Genomic DNA, 20,758 nt, shown 5'->3' with positions numbered 1-20,758 from the left:
CAGCTCAGAGTCCAAGCCAGCCAACAACAGACCCATGAATGCTGAATGGTGGGCACAAAGGCATATGAGCCCAATGCCAGAGGAAAACTGCCCTGGGGGAGACAGTGTTGACTTGACTCCATGTTCATGACACCAATAGCAGTTGACAGCATGTAGGTGTAGAGTGACCCCCACCCTAACTTGGTACAGGTGTCCAGGATGGTAATATCACACACAAAAAGGGACTATGAAACAATTTTTCACTTTATTGTGGAGTCTGGTGAGAGCAGGACAGACTTTTCAGCAAGTCAGGAATGGCTGTTTAACTTCAGGTAAGGATCCTCATTCTGGTTTTTATAATCCTTGACAAGGTTAAAAAGGATACTGTTCACAGGATGGGTTTGTGTAGTTCTGATCTCACACCTGCATGGAACTAGAGAGAATCAACACTTTCCCTACATATGTTCCACCTGTGCACAGGAGGAGAGATAAGGATGAATCTTACCATGTCAGCATCCAACATGAAAAAATTATCCTTACTTCTTATTCCATCAAGTTCCAGGAATTATGAGTGTAAACATGAAACAAGCAACCATTATGAGTAGAAAACAAATTCAGGCCCTAGAAAATGAGAATAGTTGTTATTTGTAAGCAACAAGAGGAATTAATATTAAATTATATGGGCATCTTAGTTCAGAATTTAGGCTGGAACCTGTTTACTATACAAGGTATTCGGTTTGCTCTGAAGTACTTGCATCCTTTTTCTGCTCCCAAAGTTGGAAAGTTTCTACAAGACTATAGGGATCCTCAGTTTGGGGAGGTCTGCTGGAGTAGCCTTCCAGCTGGACAGAAACATGATTTTATTAGTTTGGTGCTTCTATGAGAGACTATGTCACTCAAAAACTCACACATTAAAATTTGAGACTCATATTATAGTGTTAGAATTCCTGGCCTCAGGAGAGTTCGTCCCAGAGTGGAGCTCTGATGAATGGAGTCAGGACCTTCATGAGAGAGGACTGAGGAAGCTGCCTTGCCCCATCTACACTCTGAGATTAGAGTGAACAGCCATCTATGAAGTGGAATCTTACCAGTCACCTAAATGGTCAGCATGTATTCTTGCATTTTCACATCCAGATCTGAGTAGTAGATTTCTTTTTTTGACCAAAGTCTCAGGCCACAGGACTTTGTTACAACAACCAGAATGGTTTGGGACTGTAGTGTAACATGACCACATGTGTTGACTGTCCAGAGTTTCACCGCTGTTTGTGTTGTAAAAGATACTGCATGGGTGTTCTTCCAGTGATGTTTCAGGGCATTTTCCTCTGTTATTTTCTTCCACAGATAAAGGTGTTCAGATTGGACATTATGGTAGGCTCCTAAACAGATGTAGCAGGGAGGCAGCATTAAAAGTAGGTTTAATCCATGAACCCTTTCAGTATTTACCACATCAGCATAGAATGAGGTTGCACTGGAGGTGAAATTTGTTGTTCTCTCAGGCACCATGTCACAGTAACATGGCTGATGTGTGCTTGAAGGTGTGGACAGGAATGACACTCAGGAGGAGCATTGGCCAAGGGCATTAAAGGGTTCACATAGGTTTTGATCATTTGAACTAAGCGCACCATGTTTTCAAACTTCCCAGACACTGTAAATTATAATGACAGTGTGGCATCTGGATCATAATATGCACTTACATATTCATTGTTTGGTGTGGTTTATATGACAGTCACTTGAGATGGCAGTTGATAAGTCATTAGGCACAGAAAGAGAGCAGGCTAAGCACAGAGTATATCCAGGGCAGTTAAAACACTCTACATGTGTTCGTTCCTTCTTCCCATTCCCTTTATCAACACTGATGGGTTCTCAGTGCACAGACACACAATGGGCATGAATTATGTCTTGGAAGCACAAAGAGAAGCCCTTGCAGTGACCACTGACCTCAGGCCCAGGATGCTGGCAATGGGAACAGAACCTCCCTCTGTGTGTCCACACATGGACAAGGTTGCAAAGGGCATTTATTCTGAGGTGAATAGCATGGAACACTCTTCATGTGGAATATATCAGTGAATTAAGTTGTGTTACACTGATCAATGGTAGATATTAGCAACAACAATTACTCTATGGCACACAGACTAATCATCCTCTTATAAAATCCCCTCTAGCACAACAAGGATGCTTGTCCCTCTGAGTCGAATAGGGTCTCTCACCCATGGACTTCACTTCTCTGTTCCTAATCAGAAGACTAAATGTAGGTGGGGTGCTCCATGTGCTGGTAAACCCAGCTCCACTAGTGTTCCTACCCCTGAGAGAGCAGCCCTAGGTCCCGAGTCTCTGCTATTTGCACTCACTTCAGCAGTTAACACAGAGGGAGCACCATGAAGTTAGAGCTGAGCTGGGCACTTGTTCTGATGCTTTTACATGTCACATTATGGATAAAGTGGGGCTTGAGTATGTGAATGTGTGTGTACTCCTAATGAGAGATTCTTGTCTACAGGTGTCCAATGTGAGGTGAAGCTGATGGAGTCTGACAGGTACCGGACACAGCATGCAGGAGTCAGAAATTCTTCTGTAGAGGCTCTGGATTCAGTTTCAGTGAATATTCCATCACACAGCTCCCAGGAAAGAGACTGGAGTTCGGAGATGTTACTAGAAAGAAAGCTAAAAGTCACACAACAGAATACAGTGCATCAGTGAATGTCAGTTTCACCACTTAAAGTGATTATTTCAAAAGCACTGCTTATCTCCACTGAGGAGAGAGACATAAAGGAAAAAGTAACAAATGGGACCTCAAAAACTTAAAAAGCTTCTGCATGGCTACAGAAAACAACATTAAAATAAAAAGACAACCAACAATATGGGAAAGCATATTTGCCAGTGATACCTTGGGAAAAGTTTTGGTCTCCAAAATATATAAAGAACTCACACAGCTCCACTTCAGGAAGACAAAAAATCCAATTGAAAAATGGACAAAACACTTGAATAGACACGTCTCCAGGGAGGACATACAGAGGGCCCAGTGACATATGAAAAGATGCTCAGCATCACTAGCAATCAGAGAGATGAACATGAAAACCACAATGAGATACCATTTCACCCTGGTCAGAGTGACCATCATAAAATAATGAACAAACAAGTGTTGGAGGGGATGTGGAGAAAAGGGAACCCTAGTGCACTGTTGGTGAGACTGCAGGCTGGTGCAGCCACTGGGTAAAATAGTATGGCATTTCCTCAGAAAATTAAATATAAAACTTCTTTTTGACCCAGCGATGTCACTCTAGGGATTTGAACCCTGAAACACCAAACCAAAATAACCTATGCACCTCAATGTTCACAGAAGCACAATTTATATTAGACAAATGCTGGAAAAAACCTAAATACCCATCAGTAAACGAGTGGATAAAAAACCATGGTACATTTACACAATGGAGTACTATGCAGCAGAAAGAAAGAATGGGCTCCTACCTTTTGTGACAGCATGGGTGGAAATGGAGAGCATTATACTAAATGAAATAAGTCAGGCAGTGAGGGACAAATACCATATCTCACCTTTAATTTGAACTTATTCAACAAAAGAAAAAAGTAAACAAAATATAACCAAAGAAATTGAAATTAAGAAAAATCTGACAGTAACCAGAGGAGACGTGTAAGGGTATAGTTGAGGAAGAGTATTCAGAAAGTACTATAAAAGACATATAGGCAAAACCAAAGCAGGGTGGAAGCAAGGGAGGGAGGTTGGTTTGGTGGGGGTAGGAGGACGATAGGTAGAAAATGCAGACAACTATAATTGAAAAACAATGAAATGATTTAAATTAAAGAAAGCACTGATTATCTACAGATGAACAGCTAGAAAGCTGAGGACACAGCCATGCATTACTGAATGAAACACAAAGAGATTGAAACTCAGTGTGAGACAGGACTTACAACTTCAAGCAGAAGGAGCTGTGACCATCAATGGGAACTGAGCATCTTTGAATGTGGACAACTGGAGGAGCAGCTGCAAGTGGAGGGTTGGGCTGGTTTCTGGTGTGGTTTCCTCTTTCTGTAACAGTTTACCTCAGGCAAGGTCTCTGGATTCCTGATTCTGTGCTTCCCTCTGAATTCTCTGAGTTAGAAGTGTTTATTGTAAAGACAGAGAGCTTTCCCTGATGGACAAGAGGCAAAGTCATTTTCAGACACTCTTATGTCCAATTCCAATGAATAATCAAATTTTCTGACCCCTGTAGTTGAATATAATTAGAGGCTAGACCCAACAGTGTGGCACGGTCCCACATAGCTCAGTCTCTAACCTGGCCAGCTGCAGGACTCATGCCTTCTGGGCAGCGTTCAGCAGAGCATATGGACCAACACCAGGGAACAGAAGATGGTTAGTGGTGATAGTCATTGATTTGTCATCATGCTCACAGAACCATGTGTAGGTTATGTCATTAAGAAGCAGATTGACCTGCAAAGTTTTTTTGTGGATGCCCAGGCTCATGAAAAACACAAACCAATGGGACATAGAACATTTATCACACACATAGTTTAAATCTCTGGGAAGAACAGGAATGATACTTCACCAAGGTAAACATGCTTTGATGGCACAAGAAAATAAACTTCCTGAGGTTTTTTATTTTGTAGAGGTGTATGTGAGAGCAATGTGCTTTGGGGAACTGTGTGGTTTCAGTCTCCCAATGACATCATAAGAGGGGACCTAGACTCATCAGATTTTCCGTGTGGGGAGATGAAGAAGAGATAGGAATATGATTTTATTTGACAAGTCAATATAAAATAATATAAATTGTGACTGCCTATTTTACTTAACCATAAAAATGAGCAAAGCATGAGATAAATTTCATTATGTGTGAACAATATCCATGAGTATAGAGAATGAAAGGAAGAATGATTATAAGAAAGCAGTTTATGTTGATGGTGATGGTAATGGTGATGGCAATGACTATGATGGTTATCTTTATGATGATGGTCATGGTAATGAAGATTATGTTTATGGTAATAGTGAGGATGATGATGAACTTGGGTTGAGTCAATTGTCCTGCTTCAATGAAATGATGTTTCTCTGGACACACCATCACCATAGCTCCTCCAGTCAGGGGTGTCCTTTCTTCCCTGTCAGTGTTGAGAGAATTTATAAATGGAGCCCCAATGAATTATTCAGCTTGGGTGAGTCACGGTGTGACCAGACAATTAATGACTTGAACATTTTCTAAGTCTTCATCCCCCACACCAACTGTAACAGAGAAATTGTTGAAATATGAATAAGTAACAAGGAATCCCCTTTCCACTTTTATACTAGTGATGTGTTCTTTGTTTTTCTTGATCTCTACCTGGAGAATCTTCAATATTTTTACTTGTAACAAACTCCTCTTTTCAAAAATGATATAAACTCTCTCTATTATGCCCTGTACTTCTTTTTGTATCCTCCCCTACAAAAGTCTTTAAAAAATGTGTCTAATAAATTGTGTTCATGAAAATAAGGTATACTTTGGTTTGTGACTCTAACAGAAGCATCTTCCCCTTATTCGTTTTCAAAGAGTCTGCTCTAATTCCTATAGGTTCTGTAAGCAATAAACATGGAGAATGGAGGCTGATCTTTTTCTGGGGAGATCTTTGGGGAAAAATGCCTAACAAAATTATATTTTAATGTTGATAAAGTACAATTCGCTAAAATTAAAGAAATTTGCCTCAATGAAGAACCATTAAGCAAATAAATACAGAGGAGAACATGAAGACTATGTTTCCAAGTTGCATGTCTGATGGAAGAAAGTATTTATTATACATTAAGTACATTATGTGTTTTGTGGAAGATCCCAGCATCTTCTGACCATGGAGATCATCCCCAGAAACAGGGTTTAGAAAAGCTCAGAGTGAGGGTTTCCTGTGAGGGTGGATGTTCCCTTGCCCGTGAGCTAATCTGTACTTAGAATTTACCTCATTCCCTGCCCCCTGAACCACAACATCACTGACAACACTAGTTTGAGAAAAGAGGTCAGTTAAGCCACTGCCACAATCTTTTCAGCAAATGTAGATTTCTGGGTTGTAAACATACATAATTGTGGTTTTTTCTTCTCTGGTTTTCCAATGATGTAAAATTGTGAGTATTTCTGCGGTGGTTATTTTTGGGTCTCTGCAATGTGCATAGGACCTGTGTGAGAGAAACAGGGGGCCTAGACACCATCACAAAACGTCCAATGTCAAGAATTCAGGCCCTGCCTGGTGTGGTTCAGTGGACTGAGTGCAGGGCTGTGAAGTGGGGGATCGCTGGTTTGGTTTCCTGTCATGGCTCATGCCTTGGTTGTGGGCAGGGTCCTGAGTGAGGGATGTGTGAGAAGTAGTCACACATTGATGTTTCTCTCCCTTCTTTTCTCCCTTCCTTCTCCTCTCTCTAAAAATAAATGAATAAAAACTTTTTAAAAAAGAGTTCAGGATGTCCTACTTGTCTGTGTTTGGGAGAAAATTACGGAAAACAAAATGGCATCATAGATTAAGACACAAAGTCAGAAAACTGTCCTTGAACAACAATAAAATGTTTAGTAAAAAAGAATACATAGAGAATGACTGATATATTCCCAAATTTCTTTGCCATGGTAGATATTTCTTGTTTGAAATTATAATATTAATTGTTGTTAATTATAGATATACTAGAGTTTTGTGATTCAGAAACTGTACACAAATAGTATACCTTTTAAATCTGATTGGAAGATTATTTAAAAGTGTCTAATACATGTCTAACATGTATTAGACAAATGCTTTTAAGGACACCTCATCAACAATTTCTTTTTATGCTCAAAATGATGAGGGTGCCTGTTGAGCTCATTCCAATGTGTCTCAGTAACCAGTTGATCTCCTATACCTGAATCACAGGATTAGTGACTTCCAGACGAAAAACTGTCCTCATAGAGGTCCTTGAAGGACCCGGGAGTTGAAACTTAGTGCTGTCCCACTTACAGGGAAAAGACTGTCCAGCATGCGAATTTCTCTTCCAATCCCAAGTTAAATTTTCCCCTGGGGTATGGGGCCTCACAGCTCTCTCCTCATATGGACCGAGTCTCTGGGGAAGGTAGAGCTGTGGTCTATGATCTTGAATAAGATGAGACCACTGGGTCTCCTCCTGTGCTTGGTAACATCCCCACAGTGTGAGTGTCTCAGATGTCAGACACTAATGTAGGAGATCCTGCCTGACCATTGAAGGCCTTCAGGGAATGAGTGTGACAATCATGCTTGATGACCTTGGAACTGGGGTGTTCACGTGAGCTTTGGTCCTGCCTCCAGCATCTGTGATAGTCGTGTTTCTCCCGGGACTGAGTCATAAATCCTTGGACCAGAACTAACCTGGACACTCTTCTGTGACCCGCACAGTACACTCTCTCTTTGATTTCCACGTGTTCCACAGATGTTCTCAGTCTCACAAATGCACTGCTGGCCTTGCTATAACCTATAAAATAATGGATATTTTCCGTTTATGGATTATATGAGGTTTGGCGAAGTAAATCAGGTTTTAAACATTGACCAGGCTGTTAAATCTCCTCATATGTTTCATTTCTGTTTAGTCATTTAATGCAAGATGACTAATTACTCTGTATATTGGCTTCCCTCCATCTGTAACCTTGGCCAATCATGGGCTCCCAGCCCCCTTCTCAGGACATCAGTCTCCAAATCCCCTGACCAGTGTCTCAGGGGGAGGTGGGGATGGCAGATTCCAAGTTGATCTGTATGACCAGCAAGCAGATTCTGTCATCCTCACACATCTCAGAATGTCTTCTGAGACAAAGTCAGTGACTCTGTGTCACTGGGAGATGGTGACTCCAGGGTCTCAGCACCTCTTGTGGTTGAGGAACTTGGGAGGCCTCCTGAGCAGCTCACCTAAGGAAAGTGGCTACACTGCCCTGAGAGAAGTGAGCTGAAAGGAAGAACATAGCATGTCTACACCTGCCTCAGTTGCATAGTCTTGAATGGACGCTGGGAAGAAGGTCATGGGAAGCATGGCCCATTCACTAGAGCAGCTTTGGGACAGAGGCTTCACCCACACCACCACCTCCAGGACCATGGTCCTCAGCCAGGTCAAGGGAAAGGTTGTTCTTCATTTTACTATTAATTTAATATAAAATTTACATAAAATGTTATTGTATTTGACATATGATTATCCAGTACAGCAATGGCTCTAATTCACATGTTTCTTTGAACGTGGGAAGATGATTATATATAATGCTAATCTTCTTTAATATTCAATTGAAATTTATGAGATTAAAATATTGGGACCCTCTCATCCAGTCCAACTTTAAATTTTAAGTGTAGAAAGAAGGGCTGTCCTTTGACATTTTCCCAAGTTGTCTCATAACCCAGTTGTTCTTCCATCCCTTACCCATGCAATCAAGTCCAAGAGTAGGAATGTGCTCAGGACCCAGAATGACATGGGACAGTGACCTTAGTCCATCCCCATTAATGAGAACAGAGTCCCTCACAGACAACTTCTAGGCTCCATCTGGGTATCTTGGTCAGGGTCAAGATTGGGGATTTGAAATGTAGCGTCTTTCCAGGAATTTCTAGACCATACCCGTATAATCTGAACAGTGCAAGTGTGGTTGTGAAAATAAGTACATGAAAGTCAATGATGAAAGCCTATGTCATTTTGTCTGGCCAAGAATCACATACATAACATTCTGGCAACAAAGATGATTATTGACAGTGTTCCAGGATCCAGCACAGTCTATGACATCACATTGTTCTATCAGTCATAAATTCTGGTGGGATTCTAAGGCGTCTCCTCATATAATACCACAGACTTGCAAGTGTCCCTGTCTCTGGGCAGTAGTGGTCACCATACAGCAAGGAGTAGGGTGAGGCCTTGCTTGAGAATGGAGGTGGCACATCCAGTCTGTTCTACTTCTCTATGACAACTCAATGAAATACCCCACACCTGGGGATACCATTTATACACATTTATTTCTGTACAATCTGAAGGTTGGAAAATGAAATCCCTTCACTGGATTGAGGTCAATGTTGTGGAATGACCACCTTTATTCCAGAGACTCTAGGGAACTGCTGTGATAGAAAACAGTTGTTCCCCCAAGTTTATATGTTCAGTTCCTCCTCCCCAAAGAGGATAGTATTAAAATGGGTTTTTGGAGATTCTTAAGTCATGAGAGTGCCTCAGGAAAGGGGTTATTGCTTTTCTCAATGAGTTCAGAGAGCTCACTGAGCTCGCTGTTTTATACACTGCACGAGGACCTAACTAGAAATTGCCTTCTGTGAACCAGAAAGGATCCCCTCACTTGAAGACACAATGGTGAGGCAATTGAAGGCAAATCTGACTGCCCATCACTTCAAAAGCCAATACTTGGGAGTCAGGAGCTTATATGAGGGAGCCTGATTGTATTGAACGTTCAGCAACTAGGACAATGAGATTCTCTCATCTTAAAGCTCATTAACATCTCAGTGTAGGTAGCATTTTTATAAGTAGGTTACAAGACAAAAAGAACAATGATATAATTAGGTGTGGCTGTGGCCATTCAGGCAGTGTCTATGGTGGTCCCAATATGGAATTTACTGTCATAATTCTGGAATTGTTGGTGCCAATCAATGTTTCCAGCTGGGTCATCTGTATCATCTGAAACTGTGCTCAAGGTGGTTTCTTGTATAAGCCAGACTGGAACTGGTAGCACTTTAAATATGATTACTATGAAACTGTCAGTATGTGAGTCGTTTACAAATTAGCATTCCTTAATCTAATTTCTTTTCAGAGAAAGTAACAGAAATACAAATTTTTGTTTTTGTGTTCCAATTTTTCTATGTTAATTCTTCCTCCACATCTATGGGGCTATTGATGTTCTCTGAATCTTTTGTGGGAATGAAAAGCCTGAGCCTTTTAGAAAGAATATCTTGGGAGTTAAAAGGAGGTATATTTTTTAAAGGTGATTGTTTAGCATATTCTCTTTTCCTGGCATGGGAAAAGTAAGTCCTAAAGGGCTTCAAAACAATGAAGACAAGCACTATAACGCAAAGAATATTAATACTAAAATAAAAATTCCTTCCCTATGGACCTGAGTTTCTGTGGTATTCATGAATATAGACTCATGCACCAATATCAAATTGCTTCAAATAGATGGATATGATGATCCAGTGCTTGTTGATACCAGGTAGCTTGTTTCCTGATTTCAGTGTTGCTTGTTTCCATCTGAACTGAAGTGCCAGTGTAAAAACAACTAGAGTCGATGGTCATGCAAACTCACTGTTCTGTTAGTATGTAGTCTAAGGACATGCCATTATCTAAGACAACTCTAGCTAGAGAGTCCAGAGATTTCTGAATATTAGGGAGTGAGATGTTCATTTTATTGGCTAATGATTTAAGTCTTGGAAACATCCTGAAGTACATACCAATGTGCAGCTGCACCCTAGTAGGGTAATATAGTACATCTAAAGAAATGTTCATTATTTTGTATTTGTCTGGGGAGATCTTGGACCATTGGTGTGTATGTTGATTGATCACACCATAGTCCCATATGACTGAACATTTTAATTACTAGCTTGTAAATCTCAGGGTTGATCAGGTCTCTCCTCTGCCCCCTGAATAGTTTAAAAGCACCTGGAGATGGGGTACATGCCCCATGGAGCCTGAGGGAAAGCTGCTTCCTTTTAGGAGAAAAACATTATTGTGTTGACAATTTATAGAATNGTCATTTTGTCTGGCCAAGAATCACATACATAACATTCTGGCAACAAAGATGATTATTGACAGTGTTCCAGGATCCAGCACAGTCTATGACATCACATTGTTCTATCAGTCATAAATTCTGGTGGGATTCTAAGGCGTCTCCTCATCTAATACCACAGACTTGCAAGTGTCCCTGTCTCTAGGCAGTAGTGGTCACCATACAGCAAGGAGTAGGGTGAGGACTTGCTTGAGAATGGAGGTGGCACATCCAGTCTGTTCTACTTCTCTATGACAACTCAATGAAATACCACACACCTGGGGATACCATTTCTACACATTTATTTCTGTACAATCTGAAGGTTGGAAAATGAAATCCCTTCACTGGATTGAGGTCAAGGTGGTGGAAGGACCACCTTTATTCCAGAGACTCTAGGGAACTGCTGTGATAGAAAACAGTTGTTCCCCCCAAGTTTATATGTTCAGTCCCTCCTCCCCAAAGAGGATAGTATTAAAATGGGTTTTTGGAGGTGCTTAAGTCATGAGAGTGCCCCAAGAAAGGGGTTATCGCTTTTCTCAATGAGCTCAGAGAGCTCACCGAGCTCGCTGTTTTATACACTGCATGAGGACCTAACTAGAAATTGCCTTTTGTGAACCAGGAAGGATCCCCTCACTTTAAGACACAATGGTGAGGCAATTGAAGGCAAATCTGACTGCCCATCACTTCAAAAGCCAATACTTGAGAGTCAGGAGCTTATATGAGGGATCCTGATTGTATTAAAAGGTCAGCAACTAGGACAATGAGATTCTCTCATCTTAAAGCTCATAAACATCTCAGTGTAGGCAGTATTTTTATCAGTAGGTCACATGACAAAAAGAACAATGATATTATTGGGTGTGGCTGTGGCCATTCAGGCAGTGTCTATGGTGGTCCCAATATGGAATTTACTGCCATAATTCTGGAACTGTTGGTGCCAATCAATGTTTCCAGCTGGGTCATCTGTATCATCTGAAACTGTGGTCAAAGTGGTTTCTTGTATAAGCCAGACTGGAACTGGTAGCACTTTAAATATGATTACTACGAAACTGTCAGTATGTGAGTCGTTTACAAATTAGCATTCCTTAATCTAATTTCTTTTCAGAGAAAGTAACAAAAATATAAATTTTTGTTTTTGTGTTCCAACTTTTCTATGTTGATTCTTCCTCCACATCTATGGGGCTATTGATGTCCTCTGAATCTTTTTGGGGAATGAAAAGCCTGAGCCTTTTGGAAAGAAGATCTTGGGAGTTAAAAGGAGGTATATTTTTTAAAGGTGATTGTTATCATATTCTCTTTTCCTGGCATGGGAAAAGTAAGTCCTAAAGGGCTTCAAAACAATGAAGACAAGCACTATAATGCAAAGAATATTAAAACTAAAAAAAAATCCTTCCCTATGGACCTGAGTTTCTGTGGTATTCATGAATATAGACTCATGCACCAATATCAAATTGCTTCAAATAGATGGATATGATGATCCAGTGCTTGTTGATACCAGGTAGCTTGTTTCCTGATTTCAGTGTTGCTTGTTTCCATCTGAACTGAAGTGCCAGTGTAAAAACAACTAGAGTCGATGGTCATGCAAACTCACTGTTCTGTTAGTATGTAGTCTAAGGACATGCCATTATCTAAGACAACTCTAGCTAGAGAGTCCAGAGATTTCTGAATATTAGGAAGTGAGATGTTCATTTTATTGGCTAATGATTCAAGTCTTGGAAACGTCCTGAAGTACATACCAATGTGCAGCTGCTCCCTAGTAGGGTAATATAGTACATCTAAAGACATGTTCATTATTTTGTATTTGTGTGGGGAGATCTTGTACCATTGATGTGTATGTTGATTAATCGCTCCGTAGTCCCATATGACTGAAACATTTTAATTACTAGCTTGTAAATCTCAGGACTGATCAGGTCTTTCCTCTACCCCCTGAATATTTTAAAAGCACTTGGAGATGGGGTACATGCCCCATGGAGCCTGAGGCAAAGCTGATTCCTTTTAGGAGAAAAAGCATGATAGTGTTGACAATTTATAGAATAATGCAATTTTCAGCAGAAGGATGGGGTATTCATGTAAATAGAGAAAGCAGTTTGATAACTTTAATCTCTGAGTTGGCATTTTAATGGTTTTAGGCACACTTGTTGCTGCACTTGTCTCATTACCCCTTTACTGATACTGAATTTTCATAGTTAGTTTGGTGTTATATACAGACTGCATGGGTCCCAAATGTATCTTAGGCTCCCATGGGGGAAATAATGATGGTTCAGGAGGTATTTACAGGAGCCCCTGAGACTTTACATTCATTACACTAGTCAACATTCCAGTTCACACTCTTCCTATGTGCCACTTTTTACTCATTTGTCTTCACATGCTTTCTGCAAGGCACCTGAGATTTCTGCCTTGATGAACATTGATACCTGGCCTCTCATTCTTGCTGGGATTTCGTCTAACTAGCTACTTTATTTCCTGCTCAGGAATTTTGACTGAATCCTTTTAGAAAAAAATGGTGTCAAATTATTTCTGCAACTGCTTCCTGCTGATGAGGTATGACATTTTCCTTCATAGCCAAAAAAACCCTTGCTCTCAGAGGAGAAGTGTGGCTTGGGCACAGATGAAGGTGGACATGGTGCCTGGAAGTGGTGTTCCCTGAGTAGAAATTGGACTTTAAAATGGAAGAGTCAAATTGTGTGACTAATCACAATATTATTGAAGAAGCCATAAAAAGTAGGGTCTAGTCTGTGTATAAGTTTAAAAAATTGAAGGCTAGTCACTTACCCTGAGTCTAATGTCCATAACTGTTCCATACAGAGTCTGCTGAAATGCAATTTCTCTGCGTAGAATCACACTCATTTTGTTTCAAAAAGCCAAATAAAGGCTAATTCATTTAAAGCATTAAGTTTCCATTCTGCCTCATTATTTGCATAAACATAACAGGAATAACCATTGAGTATATCGGCTGTCTTAAATGTGCTTTACTGAACTCTTATAAGATATTGCAAGGATGAGATTTATTTCACCCCATGAAGTAGTGAAGTCAAGCCATATGGTTGCCATTAGGTTTTACCCGCAATACCTGTAACATTGAGTGAGTTCCTTAAGTTCTTGGAGTTTTCCAAAATGTCCTGAGCTCTTCCTTGCCATCTCCCAGGAGAACAACTCTCATTCCTTGCCTGGAAACACTGCCATGAACATTCCAAATTATCAAAGTACCAGATTCTTATTCCAACTTGCTTTTGTTGGCTTCGGAGTCATTTTACATCCCTTAAGGCTTTTGCTGACATCCAGAGTCTAGGCAGTTCTCTCTCAGACATGACATTCCATTCTAAGTCTTGGTTGATAAAAACCACAACTTGAAAATGGCTTAATGTGTCCTGTTATGAATAAAACAGGTTTATTCTTGATTTACTGAAACAAATGTATTGCCATGGAAATAATAACAATCATTCGTTAAGTCTGTCCAAATTCCAGAGGGGCCACACAGAAGGAAACTATGAATGTCTCAATATTTATTATTAAAGTATAATTTACCAAGCTGGTTTAGAAAAATGCTAGGTTCCTTTATTTATTTATTTATTTATTTATTTATTTATTTATTATTTATTATTATTTTTAAAGTGGAATACACATTCTTTTAAAAATATTTTATTTATTTATCTTTAGAGGGGAAGGGAACGAGAGAGGAAGGAAACATCAATGTATGGTTGCTTCTCGTGCATCCCCTGCAGGGAACTGGCCCCTGAAGTAAATTGGCCTGCAACCCAAGCATGTGCCCTGACTGGGAATTGAACTGCGATTGTCTGGTTCACACGCCCATCCTCAATCCACTAAACTACACCAGCCAGGGCTAAAAAAATGCTAGGTATCTTACATCTGAAAAACAACATGATTAAAAATTAGCAATATGTTCATCAACAGTTACAAAATTATAATTGTCTTCAGTTCATGATGTCTCATTATCAATTTTGTTTGTCCTGGTTATTGGCTAGTGTTTCTATAAATCTAATTATTCCACAAGAATTCAGTTATCTTTTACTGATCAAAAATATGATCTGGAAATCTATTCTCAGAAATGTGGAATCTACAAGAAGTCGGAGTCCTTTCCATGGTTGTCTCTGAAGATTTAACATATATAGAATCATTAGGGTCAAACTGTGTCTAAGGGAGGCAGTTTTCCATAACCCTGAGAACAGGCCTGATAAGTAGTGTTCTCATAGCCCTGAGACTGTGCCTGATAAAACATTCCCGTAGCCTTGAGTGGGCTTGCATGCAGAGAATGAAGCTCTGTTGAGCAATCTGTTGGCTCCCAGTCAGAGTTGTATATATTTTAGTATATAAGAGAGATGGGAACATCCATTGGGGACACAGAGACAGGGCAGGAGACACAGAGGTGACTTGCAGGGACATGAAGGAAGACACACAACTAGAAACCTACTTAGAGCTTGGCAGCAAGAGAGCCTAAGACCCATCCATGCATTTGACTGCTATAGACCTATTGTGACTACTTACTTCCTCTTATGTCACAGGCTGTAAAAAATGAGGAAGGTCGACTGGGATCAAGAAATGAGAAAGCAGTGGGCCTCCTGACTCCCTCACACACAGTCAGGACCAGACCCAAGGTTGATGCTGCTACGGGAACATCACACATTCAGGGAAAGTTTGAGAAGACCAGATGCACTGCGAGGAAGCAGCAGGAACGATTTTGCTGATTTGTGTTTCAACAAACACACTTATTTGTTGTGATTGTGCAAGGGGCATATTTGGAGCCCCCTTATCTTCTAAATGAAGCGCTTCATCAGGGCATCATCTGGGAATCCTTGTTATGGTCACATTTGTGAATTTATTCTAAGTGTCTCCTACCAAGATCTAGGACATCCCCTTCTTTCTGCAAAATTGAATTGTTCTTCAGGAAAAGTAACCATATGGAAGTCAAAGAGTAATTTCTATGTTCCTGCCTCTGGCTCAGCATCACACACATGACATTCTGGTATCAAAGTAGAGGGTGGATGAGTGTTCCATATTCCACCACAGTTTGTGACTTCATAGATTTTTTTTCAGTTCTCTCTCAGGATAAGATCCTAAGAAGTCTACTCACTTGAGCCCACAACCCTGCATTGCCTCTGTCCCTTGGACAGTACCGATGTCATCACATGACAAGGAGAAGCATGGTGACTACCTTGACAATGGAAGACCCACAAACAGTCTGTACTATATTCCTATGACTACTGAACCAACCATAAACCTAGCACTGTCATCTACACACACTTATCCCTGTAGAGTCTGGAGGTCAGAGAAAAAGTGTTAGCTTGAACCAGGATCATTCATCATCCATGGTAATTCTTCCCCGTGCATGCAGTTTCATTTCCCATGTTGCACATGGATACAACAGTACATTAGGTTCAAGTTTAGTGGACACCCATCATGTATGTCCAGGGTGACAAACTCCCATGGATCACACACTGACATGAATAGAGACTGCGAGAGAGATGAGATGCTTCTTATGAAATTAACTGTCCAAGAACCAGGGGACCCAACACATCCTATCTCCTGCTCCCCAATTAAAACTATGCCATACATTCATGTAAACATGTATCCTGATGGTGCACATCAGGCTAAACTGTCCAATGATGAACACTTTAATATAAAGACTGATCCAACAGCTCCAGTAATGGGAGGTTATTTGAATTATTTCTTCATTCTGTAATAAATAGGTAAAGGAAATAATGCTCTTCATATGTGATATTTCCTATTAGTGGTTCACATCAAGGCTTTCTGCAATCTGAAATTTGTAAAATTGCAACGTATTTACTCTCCAGTTTCTACATAAATATTCATCTTAGCAGACTAGTTATGACTGAGTTTCTTAAGTATCTGAAATGTTAGAACCTGGTTTTACTACAGAATCTAGGACATGAAAGAGGAGGCAGTGAACATGCTGCATATTTAGCTCCAAACTCGACTAAAGAAACATGCACAAGGAGCTCTGTCCACTTCTCTGAAGAGTTCACTCTTCTGTCTCCCAAAGAACCACACAGATGCTTCACCCCCTCCAACACTGAGTCAACGTTCTGTAGATTCACAATCTCTTATCTCCTACTATGATTGCTTTGTAACAGGAAATAGAGACAGATGGAACTTCCTGTCATGTGAAGAGGAGGCTCCTGCACTTTTAATGCTCCCTGTGGGTGTGAGCTTTGGATTTCTTTCATGGGTTCATTACTCGTGACTTTCAAGGGCATCTGTCATTTTAAATACCTCTCTTCTGGGAAAATGCATTCTCCTAGGTCATGTGCACTTCTCACAGACCATTTTGGCCAGTGGGGCATGGCACAGGCTCATTTTTAATACACATGACCCTTACACAAGTCACACTCCGGGACCATGTCCTTTATGTCACCGTTCAGCCCCAGAGCTCCCTATATAGTAAAAGGACATGCAAAAAGGGCCCCTCTGTTCATGGAAAGCAGCCCAGCCCTGACTCTGCAGCTCTGGGACAGGATCCCAGCCTTGGATTCTCAGGTGTTTCCAGTCCTTGGTAAGAAGAGAGCACACACCAGCCATCATGGAGTTTGGGCTCAGCTGAGTTTTCCTTGTTGCAATTTTCAGAGGTAACGTGTGGAGAATGAGAGACACTAAGTATGTGATTGAGAAAAATAGTGGATGGGTGTTTATAGTTATAACTATCTTGAAATTAACCTATTACTAAACATAAAATTATAATTACAATCCTCCAATTTGTGTATATTTCCATGTTTTCAGTTTTGGAGAGTATGGACATTAAGCTAATCCAAGACCTTTTCTCAGCCTCTAGCACCCGGGGCACACAGGTTCCTCCTACAGCTCAGGTCTGCCATGCTTGGACTGGAACTAAAGTTGAGACTCCTTTGTGACTGTCATGTCACCCTCACTTCTCAAATTTTTCTGAACGAACCTTATTTCTCTCACAATATTTCCTCAGAGCCAAAGTGCAGGGGCAGGATAAGAGCCACAGTACCAGGAATATTATGAGACAGCTGTGACTTTGAGATGGGCCTGGTCCCCATAAGAACCAGGACCCCATCCACTCTACCTGTCACACAGGCTGTATCTCCATGCCCCACTTTTTCCTCATCCTGCTGCTTCCAGGTTAGGCAGGAGAATATGACAGAGGACCACAAACACACTATGGGAATGATTACTGTTTTCCCTAACTCAGCACAACCTCGGGTCACAGGTGCTTTCTGTCCATTTCACATGATCACGTGTTGACTCCTTTCACCTGAGCCTGTTGTTGCCCCCCCTTGCGCTGTGTCCCCTCCTTCCTGATCAAGAAAACAGGAAGAGCACTTGTTTATAATCAACTGAGTCCTTGAGTAAACAGGAGAGATGGAATAGGAAACTCAATGAGGAAGATGTGCTCCATTCTCGCCACAAAATATCACTATCCCTTAAAAAAGAGAAAGTGGTTACATGCAAGGATGCAGGTGAGCCATAGAGACACAAAGCCTGGAGAAACAAGCCACACTCAGAATCACAATGGTTTGGGGGTTCCACATCTGTAAGGACCTGGAGTGGTGAAGGGCTTGGAGACAGAGCACAGAATGTGGTGGCTGGATCAGGGAAAGAAAAGCAGAGACATATTATTTAATAGGCACTGAGCCAGTTTGGGAAAGTGAGCATTTCTGGATGTGGAAGGTGACATGGTGGCACAATGCTGTGAACATGCTTAATGTCACTGTTCATTTAAAATGGATTACCAGAGTGAGTGTTGGGGGCAAGACCTCAGAAGGAATGTGACTGTCCCATGAATGTTTGCAGTGAGTTGGAATCTGGAGAGAGGAGCAGCCTGGTCCAGAATCTAGGCAACAGGGTTCCCTGAGCTGGCAGCAGTGTGGGAAGTAAATGTGTGGGGACAGAGACAATGGTGAGTCTTGTCCTGAGTGGGTGAAAGGCATTACAAATAGTTTCTCTTCAAGAGAGATAGAGATGTGGTGTGGGTGTCCCATCATTGGGAACGAAAACCCTATGACTATGTGTGTCATCAAGATGATGGTTAGGAATGCATCACCATGCATTATGCACACCACACTCAGGACTGTTCTACACAATATAGACCGCCTTTTTTAGGATACACTTTTCACCCATGCATTTTTCCTAAGCATGTAACCATCATTTCTCTCTCCCCTTACCTGGCATGAAAGTGAGAATAATGACAAGATTTACAACAGCATCCACTTATGCATGTCTCACAGTCTCTAAATTCCCTTAAAAATTGGGAAAGAGAGACACCCAGGTATGATCTGAAATGTGTCTCTGGGCAGCATCACAGGGACATGTGAGGGAGGGCAGGGCATGTCCAGTTTGAGCCCACTCTGAGGCAGAAGGGTAAATCACTGGGCTCACCAGCTCTATGGAATGGGGGTCCTCTCCCCTTCTCCATCTTGCCAGAGGGGACAGGAGTGTTTTACAGAGCACAGGTGTTGCCCTGGACATACCTGTGTTCTTTGCTGTAAGAAACTTTCTCACCACTTCTATCCTTCCACATCCACCTCCCTTTTCTTCATGCTGGTGCAGTTGCCTGGTGCCCTGAGATTCTCAGAGATATCCTACATTACCTGAAGAACACTGGTGCAATCACTGTCACAGCTGTCACCTCAACCTCACGTGGCTGCACCATCTCTTCACTCTCAGGTCTCTTATCCACGCAGGGGGAACCTACTGTGACATTTGTCACTTGCAGAGATCTCAAATCTGGTCCATGTGCCCTAGTCCTTGCTGTTCACTATTAAATAATGGGGATTTCAGTGGGGATTTTCTGGGTGTGGAGGGTGTGTGAAACTCAGGGAAGCAACTCCATTTTTACACTTTTACAAGTCTGCTAAATCCCATAATGTGTTTCTCCTCAGTTGAGTGGTTTAATGAAAGATAACTACTTTGCACTTTGCTTTCCTTCCATCTGTCACCCCGACCCATCCTGACAGCTTCCCAGTGCCCTTCCCAGCATGCCAGCCTCCAGATCCCCTTACCAGCACATCAGGTGGATGTGGGAATGGCAGGTTCCAGACAGACTCTCTGTGACAAGGAAGTGGATCCTATGGTTCACACACATCTCAAAACACCTGCTAGACAAGAGTGAGTTCCTGTGACCCTTTGGAATAAGGTTACCCCAGGGCTTCTGCAGCTTGTGTGGACTTGGCCCCTAAGAGGTCTCCTGATCAGCTCACCTGTGGGAAGGGGCTGCACTGCCCTTAGGGAAGTAAGATGAAAGGAAGACCACAACAGTTTTAACCCCTGTCTCAGCTGCAGGGCTTGGGCTGGACTCTGGGCAGCAGGAATTAATGAGCATGGCTCATTCCCTACAGTTGGGCTGGGACAGAGGCTTCACCTGCACCACCACTTGCATGATCAGGAGCCTTAGCCAGGTCATGGGGAAGAGACATCTTCACTTTGTAATAATTTTACCTCAAATGATATTTTATATGAAATCACGATTATCCAATCTGGAAATGATGATTCTACTTCATGTGTTTCCTTGTACTTAGCTAGCTTCCCTGAGTCTTGGGCACTCATTTGTTTGGACTTAATTTTAGTTTGTTTAAATATGCACCTGAATAAGTCATAGGATTAAAATAGTGTGATCCACTCATCTTGATCAGTATTAATTTTTACATGTAGAAAAATAAGGTGTCCTTTAACCTGATTCCAAGGTACCTCATTTCTCAAGCACTCTCCCCTTTGTAACCCACTCCACTGAGTCCAAGACAAGAAATGTGCTCAGGACACAGAAAGAGATGGAACAGTAACCTCTGTCCCTCTCCACTTATGAGAACAGAGTCCACCACATGCAAATTTCTCTCACAATTCTAGGGTACATCCTCCCCTGGACTTTGGGAACTCACAGCTCTCTCCTCACATGGGGCTGAGATCTCTGGGGAAGACAGAGCTCTGCTCTAGAAAATGAGTTTTCTGGGTCTCTTCCTGTGCCTGGTGATAGGCCCTCGGTGTGAGTCTCAAAAGTCAGACACATATCTCTGGGATGGGGGTGATTTCATGTGCCTGAAAGAGTCTGATGCTCCTTGTCCCCAAGCATCCTCTCCCAAGTGCAGCAACATGAGTCAGGCCCAGGA

At 41.5% G+C, this 20,758-nt stretch overlaps 1 long non-coding RNA gene across 1 annotated transcript; it reads right to left on the bottom strand.

Moving 5' to 3' along the window:
• Positions 1-2,133: 2,133 nt before the first annotated feature.
• Positions 2,134-20,481, bottom strand: LOC118997021 (uncharacterized). Its single transcript, XR_005068588.1, has 3 exons — positions 20,471-20,481; positions 7,837-7,849; positions 2,134-2,209 (listed from the first exon to the last, which is right to left on the bottom strand). It is a non-coding gene; the product is annotated as an uncharacterized LOC118997021 (long non-coding RNA).
• Positions 20,482-20,758: the final 277 nt, after the last annotated feature.

The sequence above is a fragment of the Sturnira hondurensis genome, unplaced genomic scaffold (assembly GCF_014824575.4).
Source record: "Sturnira hondurensis isolate 20B ecotype Veracruz unplaced genomic scaffold, ASM1482457v3 Scaffold0012092, whole genome shotgun sequence".
Lineage (NCBI taxonomy): Eukaryota > Metazoa > Chordata > Mammalia > Chiroptera > Phyllostomidae > Sturnira > Sturnira hondurensis.
Note: the sequence above shows the minus strand (reverse complement) of the source record. Positions and strands in the feature narration are given on the sequence as shown.